Genomic DNA, 20398 nt, shown 5'->3' with positions numbered 1-20398 from the left:
CAGAATGTATCTGACACAAACAGCAAAGGACAAAATTAGCCATTACAAGGACTGTTGGTATGATGTTACAGCTTCAGCATCAGTATCAACACTACAGGACTGTGATTCGTTAAACTGTGCATACAAAACAAACGCCTGGACATGCACTCTCTCCCTCCAATAAGAACTGTCACAGAGCTGTACAATGGCATCAGTGTGCTGAGCCTGGTAGAACCTGTCCGATTATAACCATAAATATTGGCCATATGGCCAGTCAATCGCAATAATGCTGCTACAAAGATATCCACAGCATTAGTTACATGCAGGAAATCCCTGCAAGCTTCTTTCCTGAGGCACCAAACACGGGGGGCAGGGATACCAGTTTGAAATTGAGCACCTGCTAATGCTCGCTGAGTGACGAGCACATCCGGACAACCAGATACTCGAGTGATATCAGAGTATCACAGAGCACGTTTACTCATCGCTAGTTCTCATTTCCACCATTGATGAGAAATTCATTTAACCATACCACAATTGAAGTCTTGCTTGCTTAAGAGCTTTTAAACATAACATTCAGCAATAGATAATGCACCATTATTATCACAATCGTTCCATTGTATAAGATACATAAAGCATTTTTAGTACCAATATCAGAAGGGCAAAATTGAGGACCAATCGCAGCACTAGCATATGAAGAAACAAAGAAAAAACGCGATCAAACAGATCCAATATAATATTGAAGTAATATATTTCATTATAAATCTTACATCAAAGAGTTAGGAAAAAAGGGGAGAACAAAGTGCATTAGTGTGTCAAGAAAAAACAGCAACATCTAAAAAGGTGCAGGTAAGCATACGGTAAAGGTATAGACAAAGAATAACACAAATGCAAATCACTCGTACACAAAAAGTAATATTAACTAAGTGGGTTAAGAAGTATAGATTAGATGATTTCCAGCAGATATTAAGCTCATAAAGAGCACACAGTCATAAAATCATATATGACGATGGCCACACCGAAACGCGCATTGGAGGGGGTGCAGGTGCTGCGGTGTAACTACTTGGGTAAGATCTATTATATATGATTTTATGACTGTGAACTCTTTATAAGCTCAATATCTGCTGGAAATCATGCAATCTATACTTCGTTACCCACTTAGTTAATATTACTTTTTGTGTGCGAGTGATTTGCATTTGCATTATTCTTTGTCTATACCTTTACCGTATGCTTACCTGCACATTTTTGGAAGCTGCTGTTTTATCTTGACGCACTTATGGACTTTGCTCTCCCCTTTTTTCCTAACTATATGATGTAAGATTTATAATAAAATATATTACATCAATATTATATTTGATCTGTTTGATCATGTTTTTTCTTTGTTTCTTCATTTGCTTAGGCAATTTGCAGAAGGCAAATGTCATGGTGACTATTCATAACATCTTATAGAATTGCATAGCAACTAGCAAGAGTAATATTATAAGGTTTAGATCTCTCTTTGGTTTTCACCAAAAGTCAAACATTTCCCAGTTAGCCATACTTATCATGTCCAGTGTCATTATAAGTATGCTCATCACATCATTCCAAAAGGGCAAATTATTCAAATAAGTCAAGAAATATTACAGATATAAGTAAATCTTTACTTTACATAATAATTCAAGAAAATTGGTGACCTATGAAAACTTATTTTCATATAAATTACAAATAGGCAATATCATTATTGTTTGAAACTTGTTTACAAAAATCACTTATAGTCTAATAAAACTCAAATGAGAAACAGATTAAATGTATCGCGCAATGTGCAGATTAGCATTTGGTTTAATATATTGCTCCAGTGCTTGTTAGAAAGTATATTTATGAGCAGGATTATGGAATTACTCAGGAACATTATAAAATCGTTCATAGATGCCATTTCTGCTTAATACTTTATAATAAATTGAAGTCTTTTCACTTTTCAATATCACTGCTTGGTTTACACCTACACGTTGAATTCTTTTACTCGATACAATTTCAATTTGTATGAAATGTAGTGATGAGCGAGTATACTCGTTGCTTGGGTTTTCCCGAGCATGCTTGGGTGATCTCTGAGTATTTTGGCGTGCTCGGAGATTTCGTTTCTGTCAACGCAGCTGCATGATTTGTGGCTGCTAGACAGGCTGAATACATGTGAGGATTGCCTGTTTGTTAGGGAATCCCCACATATATTCTGCTTGTCCAGCAGCCACAAATCATGCAGCTGCATCGACAGAAACTCAATCTCCGTGCACGCCAAAATACTCAGAGAACACCCGAGCCATGAGTATGCTCGCTTATCACTAATTAAATGGCATCTGTCACCATGTTTTGGTACACCATCTGAAAGCAGCATGATATAGAGGCAGACATTCCATTGATGTGTCACTTACTGGGCAGCTTACTGTCATTTTGTTAAATTCCTGTTTTCTGTGCATCAGATCTACCAATTCTTAAAATCAAATAACCCACATCACTGATTTGCAGCTTTCTGCTTCTGCACAGTGTACGCAGAGATTTACCAATCAGTGGTGGGGATTGTATTATACTGAGATCATGATTATACTTGAATACCTGGCATCAGGTTTAGTAGTCCTGTAGTAACAATCTACTGCTGATAAAACATTGATATTATCAAAACTACACAAAGCAGTCCAGTAAGTGATGTATCGCTGGAAACTGTCTCTGCCTCTACATTATGCTGCTTTAAAACTAGGTGGCAAAAACTTGGTGACAAATTCCATTTAAGAAATGTCACGACAACTATGGAGACCAGCTGTACAGGGATCAGTCTCAAGTCACAGAAGAATGCCGTCGACAGAGGGAATTAAGTTTCAGACCAGTTTTCTGTATAACAAGATTCACTGTTGATTTGAGGAAGCTACTTAGTCGATTGTTAGTTTCTAACTAATATGTTATAGACTTACTTTTCATGCATAATTAACATAGTGTGGGCACACTGCCATGGGGGAATATGTGTCTCAAACTTTTTCTATGTGAGCTGGACAATGCCTTCTCGGTAGAAGTCCACACATAAAAGCTTTGAAGATTAAACACAATGTTCCTTCTGAAGGTCAGTACGTATTGACAAATGTATCTTTTTAGAAATTCCTCATAAAATTATTGTCTATTTAGAACACTATAGAGAATGTCAGTGCTTTCATCCCAAATTGGATGCCACCGTTATATTTCCCTTCTGTTGAACGAATTTCTGAACTTACATACAACTATTGTACACCCCAAGAGTCCATAATTTATGCCTGTCTAGGTCAGTGAACCCCTATTGTCAGCTGGTACTTACCCGTGTGGATAGGCCACTTAAACCAAATGATGCAGAGATCTGTCCCCAGAATGAGCTAGATGCTCACTGTAGCTAACATACACTCATGGTTTATTTTCATTCAGAAGCATGCATTCTCTAATTGCTCCCAAGACCTGCTTTAAGGCCCCATCACACACAGCGAGATCATTGATTTTTTGATGCCACAGCGATCTCGCCAGCGAAATCGCTGTGTGTGACATGGATCAGCGACCAGCCCCCCTGCCGGGTATCGCTGATAACGCTGGAACGTGCTGGGCCGTTTTTTTGATCGTTTGTCTCCTGCTGGCCAGTACGCATCGCTGCATGTGGCAGCGAGAGACCAGCGATCAGTGATGCTGGGAGCTGGTTTCCAATGTAAACAGCAGGTATCTAAGAGCCGCGCGGCTCTTAGATACCCGCTGTTTACCCTGGAAGCCAGCATGCACGCTGGTTTCCAAGGTAAACAGCAGGTAACTAAGAGCCGTGTGGCTCTTAGATACCCCGCTATTTTCATTGGAAACCAGCTTGCTCGCTGGTCCTGATCGCTAGTGGGATCAGCTAACTATGTCCCAGCGATCCCATCCACGTCGGGTCGTTGGTGGGATCGCTGGGACATTGATACGGGTAAAGGGGCCCTTACCCCTAGGGACAGCAGTTAATCTGCCCCTACTATCTTTCCAAGTCAAATTGAGGGGATATTGTGTAAAATTCTTTACTCACCATGGGTTTTGGGACCATGTCACCACCCTAAGGGAGACAATTGTCTTGTTCCACCCTTTATCAGATGCATAATATAATTTACCAGGTCACTAGCACAAGAATGGGGAACAATTCCTCAGGGATAAAAGGCACAGCAAAATACAGAATGGTTTTAGATGACAGAGGGGCATGAGTGCAAAGTCAACAGCTACTCAGTTCAGCTCTTTTGGCAATAGATTCATGCATTTTTATAAATAAATTGTCAAGTGGGGCTTTAGGTTCTTGCTCATCCTCAAGGTTATGTAGTTGCTTTTTACCACTCACAAAACACAAATATACAATGAGAACACTGAGAAGTACTCCCCTAGAAATCCTTGGTCAAGTCCGGGGTGCCTTTTTTGCAATGACTGGCGTGTATCCAAACCAGTCTTTCTTTGAGTTTGACTGCTGTAGGTGTGGTCAAATGGATTTGAAAGGGTCTATAAAACCTTGATTTGAGTGGTTTCCTCATGTATCTCTTTATGACTACCCAGTCTCCATGGACTAATGTTTGGGTAGTTCCTAAGGAGTTAGGGTCCGCTATGGAAGAAAACACATGCAAATGCACTTTTGACAAATGATCATGCCGTTCTGCAACATAGTCAGTCATTGAAGGATAGTCTGCTTGGAGTTGTTGTGGCAAGCATACTGTAAGCCTGCTTTGGGATCAGGTAGAGAACAAGTCAACAGTGATAAGGACACACTTATTTGGGCCTAGCTTTGGTAACTGTGTGTAATCCACTTGCAGTCTCTGAAATGGGTACAAAGGTTTGGGGGGGTGTCTATTTGGGTTCTTAATAACATTACTTGGATTGTGATTAGCACAAGTGAGAGATTTCTTGACATATGTGGCAAAGAGTGTCTGAATCCCTGGAGCAAACTAATGGCTCAGGATTAAGGAGAATATAGCTCACTTTGACAAGTGTGTGGGGCATGTGCTAATTTGGCCATCATGGGATACAAGTTTCTGGGTAAACATAACCTGATTCTTACCATACATTGCCCATCCCCTACATTGGCACTTGTGTCCAACCATAATTTTTTTGTCTTGAGGTATTATTTGGGCCTGCAATTGGTCTAGAGCTACAGGTGGAAACAGCGGAGAGAGTACCATTAAAGGTAAAGCATCAGCTGCTTTTGTTGCTTGGTCAGCTAGGGAGTTCTCCGTAGCTTTTGGAGTGCCAGCTCGTGAGTGTGCATCAGCTTGTGAGTGTAAGTGTGATTGAGTTTCCTTGCTGGATGAGCAAGCATGGCCAGAGGCATTGTATCTCTTGGACTGAGCACTGGGTGACTCTGATGGCTCTGCTTTGGGAGCAGGAAAGGGAAGCGGCTTCTCCACAAGTCTTGAAATCCCCAAGGCTTGTGGGACAAACCTCTGTATCTGTCACTTCCTAAACTGCTTCTGCCTCCTCCACCTCCTCTAGGGCCTCCACCTGCACCCTCAAACTATCCCTTAATTAGACATGTGTGAAAGAATCCCCCCCACCTCCATACTGTGCATAAAGAGCTCACTGCAATCAGGTAGTGTTTAAATTAATATGCCTTGAAGAACATAGTCTCACAACTCAAAAGGTATAGCTATCCAGGCCAAGTTTGAGCAATGGCTGTCTCCACTGAGCCTGAACATTTTTTTTTTTATGTTTTGGCGCTTTTACACAATTCATTGTTATTTTATAGAAAAACTTATTATCTTTGCATCGCTTTATTCTGAGAGCTATAGCTTTTTAATTTTTCTGCTGATGGAGATTTATGATGGCTTGTCTTTGGCGGGACAAGATGATGTTTTCAGCTGTACCATTTTTATTTACATTCATCTTTTTAACAGTGGGGTACCAAAGGGGTCAGTTTTGGGCCCACTTCTTTTTAACATATTTATTACTGACCTTGTAGGGGGCATAGAGAGTAGAATTTCAATATTTGCAGATGACAAAAAACTCTGCAGGGTAATCAATACAGAGGAGGACAATTTTATATCACAGGAGGATTTATGTAAACTAGAAGCTTGGGCTGATAAATGGCAAATGAGCTTTAATGGGGATAAATGTAAGGTCATGCACTTGGGTAGAACGAACAAGATGTATAATTATGTGCTTAATTGTAAAACACTGGGCAAAACTGTCACTGAAAAAGACCTGGTTGTATGGGTGGACGACAAACTCACATTTAGTGGCCAGTGTCAGGCAGCTGCTGCAAAGGCAAATAAAATAATGGGATGCATTAAAAGAGGCATAGACGTCCCCTGATGAAGAGGACGAAACGCGTGTTGGGGTGAGGGACGTGGCATAAGACTGAGTTCCTATAACGGGGTCAATATATTGGTTGCGCCTCATACATTGCCTATGTGCATCTATTATGGTATGCTGGGCTTTAATAAGACTGTGTGTATATTTATCTATTATTAACCCCTAATGGTAATAATTTAAAGGGCCAGTACTGTTTTTTGTATATATTTGGATACACATTAATCGCATATTTTTAGTGATCTGTAGCCTTTTTATTGTCCCACCATAGAGGTTACTTGGTTTGTACAAATTTTCTTTAGTTGTTTATGAGAATTTTAAATAATTTTCCATGTGGATTAATAAAATTATTTTTATACTTTGATGTGAAATTGTGCCAGCTTCTGTTTTTTTGTGATATATATGAAACAGATTGGTTGGGTAAAAGATTTATATGAGGCACATTGACATTATTTGTTGTTGGATCTTTTGGTTGATTTTAGCTGCTGCAAAGGCAAATAAAATAATGGGATGCATTAAAAGAGGCATAGATGCTCATGAGAAGAACATAATTTTACCTCTATACAAGTCACTAGTGTGACCACACTTAGAATACTGCGTACAGTTCTGGTCTCCGGTGTATAAGAAAGACATAGCTGAATTGGAGCGGGTGCAGAGAAGAGCGACCAAGGTTATTAGAGAACAGGGGCTCTGCAATACCAAGACAGGTTATTACACTTGGGGTTATTTAGTTTGGAAAATGGAAGGCTTAGGGGTGATCTTATTACAATGTATAAATATATGCGGGGACAATACAAATACCTTTCTAATGATATTTTTACTCTTAGACTTGTGACAGGGACAAGGGGGCATCCTCTACGTCTGGAGGAAAGAAGGTTTAAGCATAATCACAGTTGCGGATTCTTTACTGTAAGAGCAGTGAGACTATGGAACGCTCTGCCATATGATGCTCTAATGAGTGATTCCCTACTAAAATTTAATAAGGGCCTGGATTCCTTTCTTGAAAAGTATAATATTACAGGGTATATACACTAGTTTCCTTAATATTGCGTTGATCCAGGGAGCTAGTCTGCTTGTCGTATGTGGAGTCGGGAAGGAATTTTTTTTCCCCAATGTGAAGCTTACTGTTTGCCACATGGGTTTTTTTTGCCTTCCTCTGGATCAACATGTTAGGGCAAGTTAGGATAGGATATGGGTTGAACTAGATGGACTTAAAGTCTTCCTTCAACCTTAATAACTATGCTACTATGTTACTATGTTTTTGATTGCGTTTTATTGCACTTTTTGCTTGGCAGTATGATGATAAAGCATTGTTTTTTGCCTCGTTTTTTATTTATTTTTTTACAGTGTTCACTGAAGGGTTTAACTAGTGGGACAGCTTTATAAACTGGGTTGTTATGGATGTGGCAATACCAAATATGTGTACTTTTATGGCTTTTTTTATTTACATAAATAAATGTAATTATTGGAATAATATTTGGTTCCTTTTTTTCTTTATTGGGGGATTTTTTTTAAAAAATATTCTTATACTTAATTTTTTTAAAAACTTTTTCACATTGTCTCATCCTGGGACACCACTGTGTGGTGTCAGATTACTGATCTGATACTCTGCACTGCAGAGTATCACATCAGCATCTGACAGGCAGGGAAGGAGGCATGTCAGCGCCTGCTGTCAGCAGACGCTCACAAGCCACCTTCCCTGCAGGACACTGAAGGACCTTGTAGCCATCTTGCAGCCAGGGCGCAGGTCAGGAAGGGGTTAATGTTGAAGCAGTGTCTCTTTGTAGCTAGACAGCTGGATTTGCAATAGAAACCCTACTTGATGTTGATACTTAAAGTTTTAAAAGGCTTTTGAAACAAAATAAAAAATTATGAAATTCTCCATTACATATTGAAGGTCCAACATAAATGATTACTGAAAAGACAATAAAATCTTTTAATTATAACAAATAAAACTTCTTGTATGCTATACAAAAAATTTGGATATTCGGTAGCAGACAGTTTCACATCATTGTAAAGTAATTTTTGCAATCTGTGATTTATTAGATTTATTTATTTCATCACAGGTTGACTTTCAAGGTGTATGGAGTGGGCTCCCGAGGTAAGCACGTACCATATCTGGCAGATACTTGCTGTGTTAAACAGCAAGTACAAGTATATGCTTGTAATAGCAGTGACTGCCACTTGCAGCAGTATTTCCATGGCCTGCTTGCAGCAGGCTCATGGACGGGCTCCTATTCACTCAAACCCATGAGTTATCATTAGAGATGAGTAAATTTATTTGCATGGAAATAAATTCTCAAATTTTCAAGAATTAGTATTCTCCAGATTACCGTTTTTATTTAATTTCACTTCTCATGACTTCAACAAAACTCTATGAAAACCATTTTGCTGAACCAAAGATGGACAAGCAAATTATTAACAAAATAATAAAACTCTCCTCACCGCTTTCCTTTCCATGCTTCACCACAGCCCATCCTCTGGTCATCCACAACTCTGGTCTTGTCCTATCGCACAGATTCTATTCGGCTTGTTAATTGCAAACCAAGACTTTGGCAAGATTAGTCCTCTGATATCACTGCTTGGTGCTAATCATGAGGTCACCGAGTGTGTGTGGAGTGTTTGTTCTAGGAGAACAACTGTACTGTGCTGCCTGGTGGACTACAAATTCCAGTCACTCACAGCAAGGCTGCAGAGCGAAGTAAAGGCGGTATTAAAGTGCAAGTGAGGTAGAAAAGTGCATAGTTAAACACGGGAAAGATGTATATCTTTGTACCGTGTTAGCCAGTAGATAGAAATATATTCAGAATTGAGAGTCCTCAGTGGTTGATACTTTTTATTGGCTAACTGAAAAGATGGTAACACATTGCAAGCTTTCGAGACTACTCAGGTCTCTTCAACAAGCATTGACTAATAAAAAATCTGAAGAGTCACATATTTGTGCACAATACAGCACAGAAAAAATGCAATAGATGAGACAAGTGATGTGAAGCTGAATTATGATTATGGGAGAGGGAGAAACATAAATATTGGACCAGTTCATAGATATCTTCAGATTTTGTATTAGTCTAGCCTGATGAAGAGACTTGAGTCGTCTCGAAAGCTTGCAATTTGTTACCATGTTTTCAGTTAGCCATTAAAAGGTATCAACCACCGAGGACTCTCAATTCTGAATATTTTTCTAGCTAAACACAATATCATAGTTTAACATACGAGCATAGTTTGGTGTTTTCCATTGTTGTTCTTCCTTTATGTGTACTGTTTATCCCAGTTAACATGTGCTCTATGGACAATGCTACCAGGTGTGTATCTTGTGAAATGTATGCAAGGGAAGCAGGGAGCTGAGTAGGCGTAACAAATGTGATTATGGCATTATATGTCTGATGGAAAGTGCAAGCAGCCTTGCAAACAAAATGAATGAACTGGAAACTTTTATGTCGGTCACAGAATATGATGTGATGGGCATTACAGAAGCCTGGCTGGATGAAACCCATGACTGGGTTACAAAACATAGAGGGTTAAGGGGGTTTTACACATAGCGATACCGCTAGTGATATCGCTACAACGTCATCGATTTTGTGACGTTATAGTGATATCGCTAGCGATATCGCTATGTGTGATACTTACCTCCGACCGGCTCCCCCGCTGTCCATCGCTGATCGCGCGAGAATGTCCGGCTCCATTTCTCGTCGTCCGCTTCCTGCTGGGCTTCCTGCTGGCGCTGACGAGCGACGCGTGGAGGTGGGCAGGAGGACGTCAGGATCGCTGTGTGTGAAAGGTGAGTATCGTGTGCTGTGTTGCTGCTGCATCGCTGTGAGATCTTCAGGTGTGAAAGCTCACTAGCGATCATTTAGCGATGCACCAGCGATCCTGACCGGGTCGGATCGCTGGTCGGATCGCTGGTGCATCGCTAAATGTAAAGGGGCCTTTGCACTAGATTTATGTAGGACAACAAAGATAAAAAAGGTGTAGGGGGTGTGTTTTTTTGTAAAATCCAATTTAGAACCTGTGTATAAATACAACATTGTTAGGAGCTGCAACAATATAGAGTAAGTATGGGTAAATATACATAATAATGGAAAGCTGCTAATAGAAGTTTACTACAAGCCTCCTAAAATAGCTGAACAAGAAGAGGATGAAATACTGGAACAAATTAAAAAGGGAGCATATAATAATAAAGTCCTTATTATGGGGGATTTTAACTATCCAGATATTCAATGAGACGGGACATAGAATCTTCTGGTTGTGCTAAAAGCTGCAAGTTGTTAGCCACAGTTTAGGACAATTACCTCTGTCACCTGATGAACCAACCATGGGAGGTAATCTGCTGGATCTGGTCCTGTCAAATAGACCAGATACTATTTCAGACATAAAGGTCAGGCAGCATTTCTGAAGCAGTTGTAGGGGTCGGGCCGAGGGAGGCGATTAGGCGATGCTGCTCCAACAGGACAGGGGGGTGACCCACTTCATGGCGCCGGCAGACATGAGACTGAGACAAGGGTTGTGTCCAACAGCTCAGATTTTATTGGCCATTTTCTGGACGACCACCGTACTCCATCACAGGGTTAGTCACAATTCACTTTTTACACAGACCCGGGTACTTCCTCTTCCTTGTACTACCGTTCGTGGCGTCCTCTATGGCTCTTTCCTGCTGTGGCTGCCCTAGGCACTTTCACCACAGCGTTGCACCCTTTAGAGTACGCCATCCACCTGAGACTCAGTCTTTCTCTGTCCACAGCCACGGTCTTTTTGGGTCACCCCTTGTGACCGTCTCCACTGTCAGGCTCTCTCTCTGAGGGTTCTCTGCTGCCTCTCCTCACCGCAGACCCTCCTCTCTTGTGAGCTCCCCTGGCTGACTGGAACTTCCAGAACCTTCCCTGACCTCTTATACTCCCAGTCCCAGTAGCTCCGCCCACTGTCACCTGACAGTAATCTTTGACCAATGGCAGTTACACAACCGCCCTCCTATACTCCCCACTGCCCTCTAATGGTCAAAGTACCACATAACACCCTTTTCTCTTTATCTCAGCCTACACTGCGCTATCTCTCTGTCTCTTACTACAGAGCTCTGCAAAGGAATATGTGGATTTCGTCCGCACTGCCCAAATGATGAAATTCCAGAAGGTTGATAAAGTTTGACAGTGGTTTATTTTACGCATTTCAAGGTTTTTTGCTCCTCTTCTTCAGTATTTCCTGAAGAAGATGTTGCAAAAAACCTTGAAACGCGTAGAATAAATCACTGTCAAACTTTATCAACCTTCTGGAATTTCATCATTTGGGCAGCGCTGACGAAATCCACGTATTCCTTTGCAGAGCTCTGTTTCAGATAGTCAGTGACTGACTTGTGAATCTGCAGCAGCCCTTATCTATACATACCTTGAATACCTACTACCAGGTGAGCAGTTTTTTGTGGAACCGCTTACTTTTTTTGTGGGATAAGAACCTATATTGCGCTTGTGTCTCCCTCTTTCCTCACAATACTTGTCTCTTACTACAGACAGACCAGTCCGTCAGCTCAACCTCCCCACATTCCTCCTTCCTTTGTCTATTGTCATCCTTGACAATCTTACTCTGAGGGATGCGGGGTTCTGGGGGCCTGACTCATGTACCCCAGTCTGTCTACACTCTTCCTGTCTTGACGTGCTGTCTTCTTAAATACGTCGTGGTCGTCATACTGCATGCACCCGGAACCTGTTGAACACACATTTTTTTTTAAAAATAACATTTCAACATAGCAATTTCATCACACACCTCATATGTTTACTGCAACATGTTTTTTTAAAAACATTACTCTTTAAATAAACAAACAAAGCAAGCACAAAACAAACAAACAAACAAAAAATTAAATCTTAACAGAATGAGAACAGAGGTGCTCCCCCTTCCTTTACGAACAACACCCCCACAAGCATTCCTGTTACATCAGGAGGAGGGTATGCTTTCTATGGGGGCACGGAACAGTCCCCTCTTTGTACAACAGTGCACTGCAGTCCCAGCAGTCCATTGTATGGGCCCTCCAGGCCACCTCCTGGTGGCCATTGTCTTGCCGTAACAGGGGACTCCACCACCATAGAGGCTCTGGGATGCCAGTAGTGTCCCTATTTTGGGGGCTCATACCCCTCAAGGTAAGCAATGACCGCTATGGCGTAAAGGCCACGGGGACAGTGTTCCTTATAATACGAGACCAAGCCTCCCTCCCACAGGTCATGTACATTCTGGACGGAGGCTACATTTAGATAAAACTTATAGCCGGAGGCAAGGTCCCGAATGAAACCATATCCTTTTCCTTTGTTCAGGTGCACCAACTGCCCGTATGATCGTGGAACAGACATGGCGGCCTCTCCTTCCTTATGGAGTAGCGCCCACACCTCCCGCTCTCTGGCATTTTTCTTTTCAATTATGTCCGCAACCCAAACGGAGGGTCCGGTATAGGCCACAGAGTCCGGTGGGCAGGCCGCAGTCGAGGGTGGAGCAGAAACGGCTGCGGACAAGGGGAAGCAGGCCGCCACCGGAGTTACAGGCGGGACTGAGGAGGCTGCGGGCATCTTCAGATAAGTTGAAGAGTCGGTCACAACCGGAATCAAGGCGGCCGTGGGCTTCGGTAAATAGGCCGCAGCCATGGCTGCGGGCGCAACAATGGCAGCCGTGGGAGTTGTTCCATAGGCCGCGGTTTTCTGTGGCGGGCCCGTGTTGATGGCAGGTTCTGATGAGCAGGCCACAACCGGATGCCAGAGCATGGCAGGGGTGGTCGTGGGTTGGTTCCACGCCGGCGCCACTGGGCGAGGCGGCTCGGAATGGTCAGCAAGAGCCGTGAGCTCATCCAGGGCCATAGTCTCTGTAGAGCCTGGGGTCGTCCAAGGTGGTTGAGGGCTGATGTCTGGACCCGGGGACCAGTCTGTTGCTCTGGGCATGGGGGCGGGCTCTGTCTGCGATGCCACCGATTGGGTCGGGGAAACGCTCACCTTCCCCGGCATCGCAGCTCCCAGCAGGTTGTCCCACCGCTCCTCCAATCGCCATAGATCTTCCATCGGCAGCTGCATCGGGGCACGGGGCACTCAGACTGGCTCCCAGGAACAGGTCTCCCATTGGGCTTCAACTTCCTGACACCATCTCTATTCTAGGTGTCCGAGGCCACGACAGCTGCAATGCCGCATTTTGCCTGAGTTTCCGAGGCTCAATGGCGCCAAACAGCTACACTCTGTCTCTTCACCAGGGCCTCTCCCGCTCAAGGGTGGGGCGTTGTTCGGCCTCTCCACCCATTTTCCAAGGGCCAGCATGGGAGGGTGGCTGCTTTCTGATGTAAGCCGTTCCCCCCAGGGGTGGATGCAACACAGTCCTGGATTGTCAGCAATGGCTTCAAACTCCTGGGTTTCTTCTTGTCGCTGATAAGTCACAGCCATATTAACAGTCCACTTTTCTGCTCTGGTTTTCACTTTTTGACAGCCAGAAACTCGAAGCTCAGTCCCAAATTGTAATCCACAGGAAGATTAAAATTCTTCACCCCATACAGCTTAAGGGGTCCTCTGGTACTAGCTGGCAGGCTTGTCGCTGACGATGTTGTCTTTGCGGCAGTGATCCTGCCGACTACACCAAATGTAGGGGTCGGACTGAGGGAGGCGATTAGGTGATGCTGCTCCAACAGGACAGGGGGGTGACCCACTTCATGGCACCGGCAGACATGAGACTGAGACAAGGGTTGTGTCCAACAGCTCAGATTTTATTGGCCATTTTCTGGACGACCACCGTACTCCATCACAGGGTTAGTCACAATTCACTTTTTACACAGACCTGGGTACTTCCTCTTCCTTGTACTACCGTTCGTGGCGTCCTCTATGGCTCTTTCCTGCTGTGGCTGCCCTAGGCACTTTCACCACAGCGTTTCACCCTTTAGAGTACGCCATCCACCTGAGACTCAGTCTTTCTCTGTCCACAGCCACGGTCCTTTTGGGTCACCCCTTGTGACCGTCACCACTGTCAGGCTCTCTCTCTGAGGGTTCTCTGCTGCCTCTCCTCACCGCAGACCCTCCTCTCTTGTGAGCTCCCCTGGCTGACTGGAACTTCCAGAACCTTCCCTGACCTCTTATACTCCCAGTCCCAGTCGCTCTGCCCACTATCACCTGACAGTAACCTTTGACCAATGGCAGTTACACAGTCACCCTCCTATACTCCCCACTGCCCTCTAATGGTCAAGCTACCACATAACACCCTTTTCTCTTTATCTCAGCCTACACTGTGCTATCTCTCTGTCTCTTACTACAGACAGACCTGTCCGTCAGCTCAACCTCCCCACACAGTGACTATAATATGGTGAGTTTCATTGTAATTTTCAATCAAACATTCAAACAGGGAAATGCAAAAACCTGGAACTTTAGGAAAGCCAATTTCAACAAATTAAGGAAATAATTTAATCAAGTAGACTGGGACCATGTCATGGTAATTGGGAATACCAAACAAAAATGGGGTATGTTTAAGGAAATCCTACTAGAATTCTGTAGAAAACTTTTGCACTCTGGTAATAAAAAGAAACAATTATCAATAAATAAGGCAGTACAAAGTTTAATAATCAAAATCATGAAGTCTGAGAAAACAGAAATAGCATTTCAGGAGTATAAAGATCTAAATAAGAAATTTAAGGGGAACCTGTCACCCCCCAGGGCGTTTTTAACTAAAAGAGCCACCTTCAGCAGCACTAAGGCTGCATTCTGTGAAGGTGGCTCTTCTGTTTCTGACCCCCATTAACGGCAAAATATTGACTTTTATAACTAGGTCCTCATACCTGGATTCAGTTACAGAGGTATTGTGTGTCGCTCTGTTTAAGCTTCCTCCCAGCTGTCCATCATCCCCCCCTGTAGCGCTCCGGCACTGCCTCCTCCTGTCTTGTTGCCGATACATGCCGGCGGGTGCCTGCGCTGTGACAACAGTTCTCGGGCATTCACAGCGTGCGCTGCCTGGGAACTAACATCAGGCTATCGCCCCTGCGTGTTTTGGAGTCCCTTGATCCCCCCCTGCACTGTGTTATGAAGTATTCACACTGCGGGGCGGGATCAGGGGACTCCAAAACATGCAGGCTTGATAGCCTGATGTGAGTTCCTGGGCAGCATGTACAGTGCATGCCCGAGAACTTTTGGAACAACTCGGCGCTCTCCGGCATGTAAACCAAACAGCAATACAGGAGGAGGTGGGGCAGGGACGCTGCACAGTGTTGATGGACAGCTGGGAGGTGGCTTAAGCAGAAGGACACACCATACCTCTGTAACTGATTCCAGGTATGAGGGCTTAGTTATAAAAGTCAATATTTCGCCGTTAATGGGGGTCAGAAACAGAAGAGCCACCATCACAGAATGCAGCCTTAGTGCTGCTGAAGGTGGCTCTTTTAGATAAAAATGCCCTGGGGGTTGACAGGTTCCCTTTAAAAAAGAAATCTAGCTAACAAAATTATCTGCAGAGAAACAAATAGCCAATTACATTAAAATGAATTCAAAAAATTTTTAGAAATACATCAATGCCATAAAGAAAAAGAGAACAGTTGGCATCGGCCTCTCAAAAGATGATAATAACAAGAAAATTATAAAGGACAAAGAAAAGGCTGAAACATTAAACGGACACTTTTCATCCATGTTCACCAATGACCTGTTTATTTCTGTGATCTTTCAACAAGGAAAATGTCAAAGTTCACTATCTGATATAACTAGTTTAACACAAGAAGTCCGCCTGCGTCTGAGAAAATGAAACATTGAAAAATCCCTCGGCCCAGATGCGATTCATCCACGGATACTGAAGGAATTGAGATCAGTAATTGACAAACCGCTGTATCTTATATTCTTAGACTCTCTTCTTACAAGTTTGGTGCCACAGGATTGGAGGATAACTGATGTGGTACCGATATTTATGAAAGGTAAGGAGTTAGATCCAGGTAACTACCATCCGGTAAGCTGACATCAGTAGCGTGCAAAGTTCTTGAGGGCATCATAAGAGATGATCTGCAGAGATATATTGCAGAGAATAATATAATAAATGAAAACCAGCAAGGATTCATGAAGGATAGGTTGTGTCTAACTAACATGTTGGGTTTCTATGAGGAGCTTAGTGCAAATTTGGATGTTGGTAATGCAGCTGATGTGATTTATCTGGACTTTGCAAAGGCATTTGATACTAACATAGTAACATAGTTAACAAGGCCATATTACATAAAAAAAAGTCTGAGGGCACCACAAAATAATACTAGGGATCACTAGCCTCACACTTAAAACATGACTATGTTAATACTCAAGAAGAAAGAAGTGTGTGCAAAAAATGGCCAGGATAACCATGCATAAATTTCAAATATTAGAAACAATACATTTTATTGAAGCATGCTTACACAGGATAACACAAACAAGGTATAGACCACATGTTAAAAAAATAACAAAAACAATCGAAGGTATAATCCATAACTCCTGAAGGACCGGTTAGGTGTCTTGTAGCTATCTCCTCTGTGTGCCCCAGACGTATAAAAAATAACGCAACATTGAACAACTGACAATCAGCCAATAGTCTAAATGAATTAAATTACCCCCAAAACAGGCAAAATATTCAAGTCCTGTGGCTAAAGCTGCAGTGAGAGAACCCAAATAGAGCAAATGCAAAAGACCCTAATCAATGGGGTCAGTTGAGCTATAGGTTTAATTATAAAGACTATAGCATATGGTAGAAGCCATTTAAGGGTAAAAGAAAAAGGCAGCAAAGAAGCCTGTAGGTGGATGCGGAGATACAATTACCCAGTCACAGCATGGTGTGTGGAGAGAGGAACCCCACGTGTATCGTCACTAAGCGTGGCTTCCTCAGGATCCCAAACAAGGTATCATTACCTCTTTATCACTGGTGAGGCCACATATAGAATATGGGATGCAGTTTTGGGCTCCACATTTTAAAAAGGATATTCAGACATTAGAGTCATTTCAAATACAGGCAACTAGATTATTACAAGATATGGAAGGCCTCTCATATGATCAGAGGTTGGAAAAGTTGGGCTTGATAAGTTTAAGAAAAGACACCTCAGAGCAGACCTCATTCACATGTATAAATAAATGTTTGGTCAGTACAGAGGACTGGCACATGACGTATTCCTTCAAAAGACCATACTAAGGACAAGGGGGCATTCATTAAGGGTGGAAGATAGGTGATTCCGTCAGCTAAATATGAAAGGGTTCTTTAGTGATACAGCAGTTAGACTGTGGATTGCCTTACCACAAGAGGTAGTAATGGCAGACAGAATGATAGTTTTTAACAAATGGCTAGATGATTTCCTTGATACACAAAAGGTGCTTGTCACAAAATTAGAAAATCATCAAATCATTCTTCAATAAAAAAGTGAAACTCATATATTATTTAGAGTCATTACAAATAGTGATCTCTTTCTGTTAATGTTGATGATTATGGCTTACAGCCAATGAAAACCCAATAGTCATTATCTCAGTAAATTAGAATAATTTAAAAAAAAACACCTGCAAAGGTTTCCTAAGCATTTAAAAAGGTCCCTTAGTCTGTTTCAGTAGTCTCCACAATCATGGGGAAGACTGCGGACTTGACAGATATCCAAATGTCCGTCACTGACACACTCCACAAGGAAAGTAAATTTTGCATTTCATTTGGAAATCAAGGTCCCAGAGTCAGGAGGAAGAGTGGAGAGACAGACCATCCAACATGCTAGAGGTCTAGTGTGAAGTTTCAACAATCAGTGATGGTTTGGGGAGCCATGTCATCTGCTGGAGTAGGTTCACTGTGCATTATCAAGACCAAAGTCAGCGCAGCAGTCTGCCAGGAAATGTTAGAGCACTTCATGCTTCCCTCTGTCGACAAGCTTTTTGGAGATAGAAACTTAATTCTTCAGCAGAACTTGGCACCTGTCCACACTGCCAAAAGTACCAATACCTGGTTTACAAACAACAGTATCACTGTGCTTGATTGGCCAGCAAACTCGCCTGACCTTAACCCCATAGATAACCTATGGGGCTTTGTCAAGTGGAAGATGAGAGACACAAGACCCATCAATGCAGATGCGTTGAAGGCTGCTATCAAAGCAACCTTGGCTTCCAAAGCACCTCAGCAGTGCCACAGGCTGATCGCCTCTTTGCCTTGTTGCACTGATGCAGTAATTGATGCAAAAGGAGCCCCAACAAAGTATTGACTGCATGTACTGAACATACATTTCAGTAGGCCAACATTTCAGATTTTAAAATAATTTTTCAAGCTGGTGTTATAAAGTATTATAATTTACTGAGATAATGACTTTCGGGTTTTCATTGGCTGGAAGCCATAATCATCAACATTAACAGAAACAAACACTTGAAATAGATCACTGTTTGCAATGACTCTATATAATGAGTTTCACTTTTTGTATTGATGAACTGAACTAAATTAACTTTTTGATGATGTTCTAATTTTGTGAGACGCACCTGTAACATTGCGGGTTATAGTTAAATTAGTGACAAATGTGCAATTGGTGAAGAGTGGTTGGACTTGATGGACCTGCGTCTTTTTTCAACCTATATGACTATGTAACTATGTAACAACAGAGTAAAACCATGGCACAGTGTGACGTCTGAGACCAGGTCATGCTAGAAGTCCTGGCCTGGAGTAAATAGGCCAGAGAGAATCCGTGTGACTTGGGTAGATGAAATACGGGTATCAGACAACGGGTTGCAGAGACAACTAGAAAGGTGAGCGGTGAGGTCAGTAATATTAATTTTTTATTTTTTTTTTTCCTATTCTACCCTTATCATATTCTGAGGTCAGGAATGACTCCAGAGCATGCTAAGAAACATTACATTTATACAGAATAACTTTGCTGCAAATCAAATTTATTAAAGTCCACATGGTTTGCTATAAACAAAATCACAATTATATGGAGAATCATATTGCAAAGTTATTTTCCTAGAGAAATAAAAGATGCAAAAACAATCGCACCATGAACCCTCCCAAAAAAGTCAGAATTGCATTGTTTTTTACCATTTTACCTAACTTGGATTTTTTTTACACCATTATATTATTGAAACATGATTAAAATGATTCAAAACTCCAACTCCTACTTCATAAGAATTATAACTTATGAATTTTTTTGCAAAAAAATTTAGAAAACTGCTAGAAATTCATTTTTTATTATGCCCTCTTTTCCTCACATTTTTTGTTTAGTATGTGAAAATAGCATTTCAATGCACACTTCAAACAAGATGGCATTGAACACTGTATGATCTGTTTAATATTATTTTTCAAACTTCTACATTGTTGGTGTTAATTACCCTTCGAACCAATAAAAAATGCTCCTGATGACTTTGCATCTTCGTGAACTTTAAGAGAAAACATCTTGCACATTATAGACAACAGACACAACAGATAGAGATAAACAGTTCTGCTATTCATGCTTAATGAGGCTTTGTATTGGCTAAGCCTCTCGTCTGCTATCTTGTTTGACCAGGAGATAATATTTTCAGTTTGGATAACTTCTGTGTTTTTGTAATGTTTGTGTTCATTTTAATTTGCTTACTTGTCATATTCTACTAAATCAAAGAAGACTTTGTCATACGACGTTACTTTCTACATTCAATTGTATGGATCACTAGATGACAACAAACGCACCCTGTCACTTGGTTTTCTCTGAACTGCTATTACAACATTTTACTACTGTAGAATAGCATTATCAACATGTAGACTGTCCAATGTATTGCTTTACATAAAATCTGGTAACATTACAGTACAGGCAGCTCTCGGGACAAGTCTATTTTGTAAAAAATTGTTTTCAACTCAAATTTAATAAAAAATTTGGATTCGCCAGAATCTGAATATTTTTGCAATTCACTTTCTGTGATTTTATTTCATAAAATAGGCTCCAGAAGGGGTTTATTATTATTATTTTTTTTTTAAATAGCACTCACCTCTCCTTATTCTTCAGCATGTATGTGTAGCTTCTTGCTGGATTGTTCCTCTGCTTTAATTCACTGACAGTTATATTTCTTCATGCCATGGGTTCTGGTGGATCTTCGGCACCTATAGCACACACCTGGCTTTGCAATGTCATAACATCATGGCGTAGAAGAAATAATGGCTTTCGAATGGCATGTGTGTTTCTAGATACAGTGAAGGAAATAATTGTTTGATT

The 20398-nt window shown here is 41.8% G+C and overlaps 1 long non-coding RNA gene across 1 annotated transcript in view; it reads left to right on the top strand.

Moving 5' to 3' along the window:
- LOC141095360 (uncharacterized) overlaps nucleotides 1-20398 on the top strand; it is a 171217-nt gene that overhangs the window by 37746 nt on the left and 113073 nt on the right. Inside the window, exon 2 of the long non-coding RNA XR_012233358.1 lies at nucleotides 8334-8368. This is a non-coding gene — a long non-coding RNA (uncharacterized lncRNA). The remainder of the gene's footprint in view (nucleotides 1-8333; nucleotides 8369-20398) is intronic.

This window comes from Dendrobates tinctorius, unplaced genomic scaffold (assembly GCF_039654945.1).
Source record: "Dendrobates tinctorius isolate UK_male_01 unplaced genomic scaffold, ASM3965494v1 ptg000069l, whole genome shotgun sequence".
NCBI lineage: Eukaryota > Metazoa > Chordata > Amphibia > Anura > Dendrobatidae > Dendrobates > Dendrobates tinctorius.
This window is presented reverse-complemented; position numbering and strand designations above follow the sequence as displayed.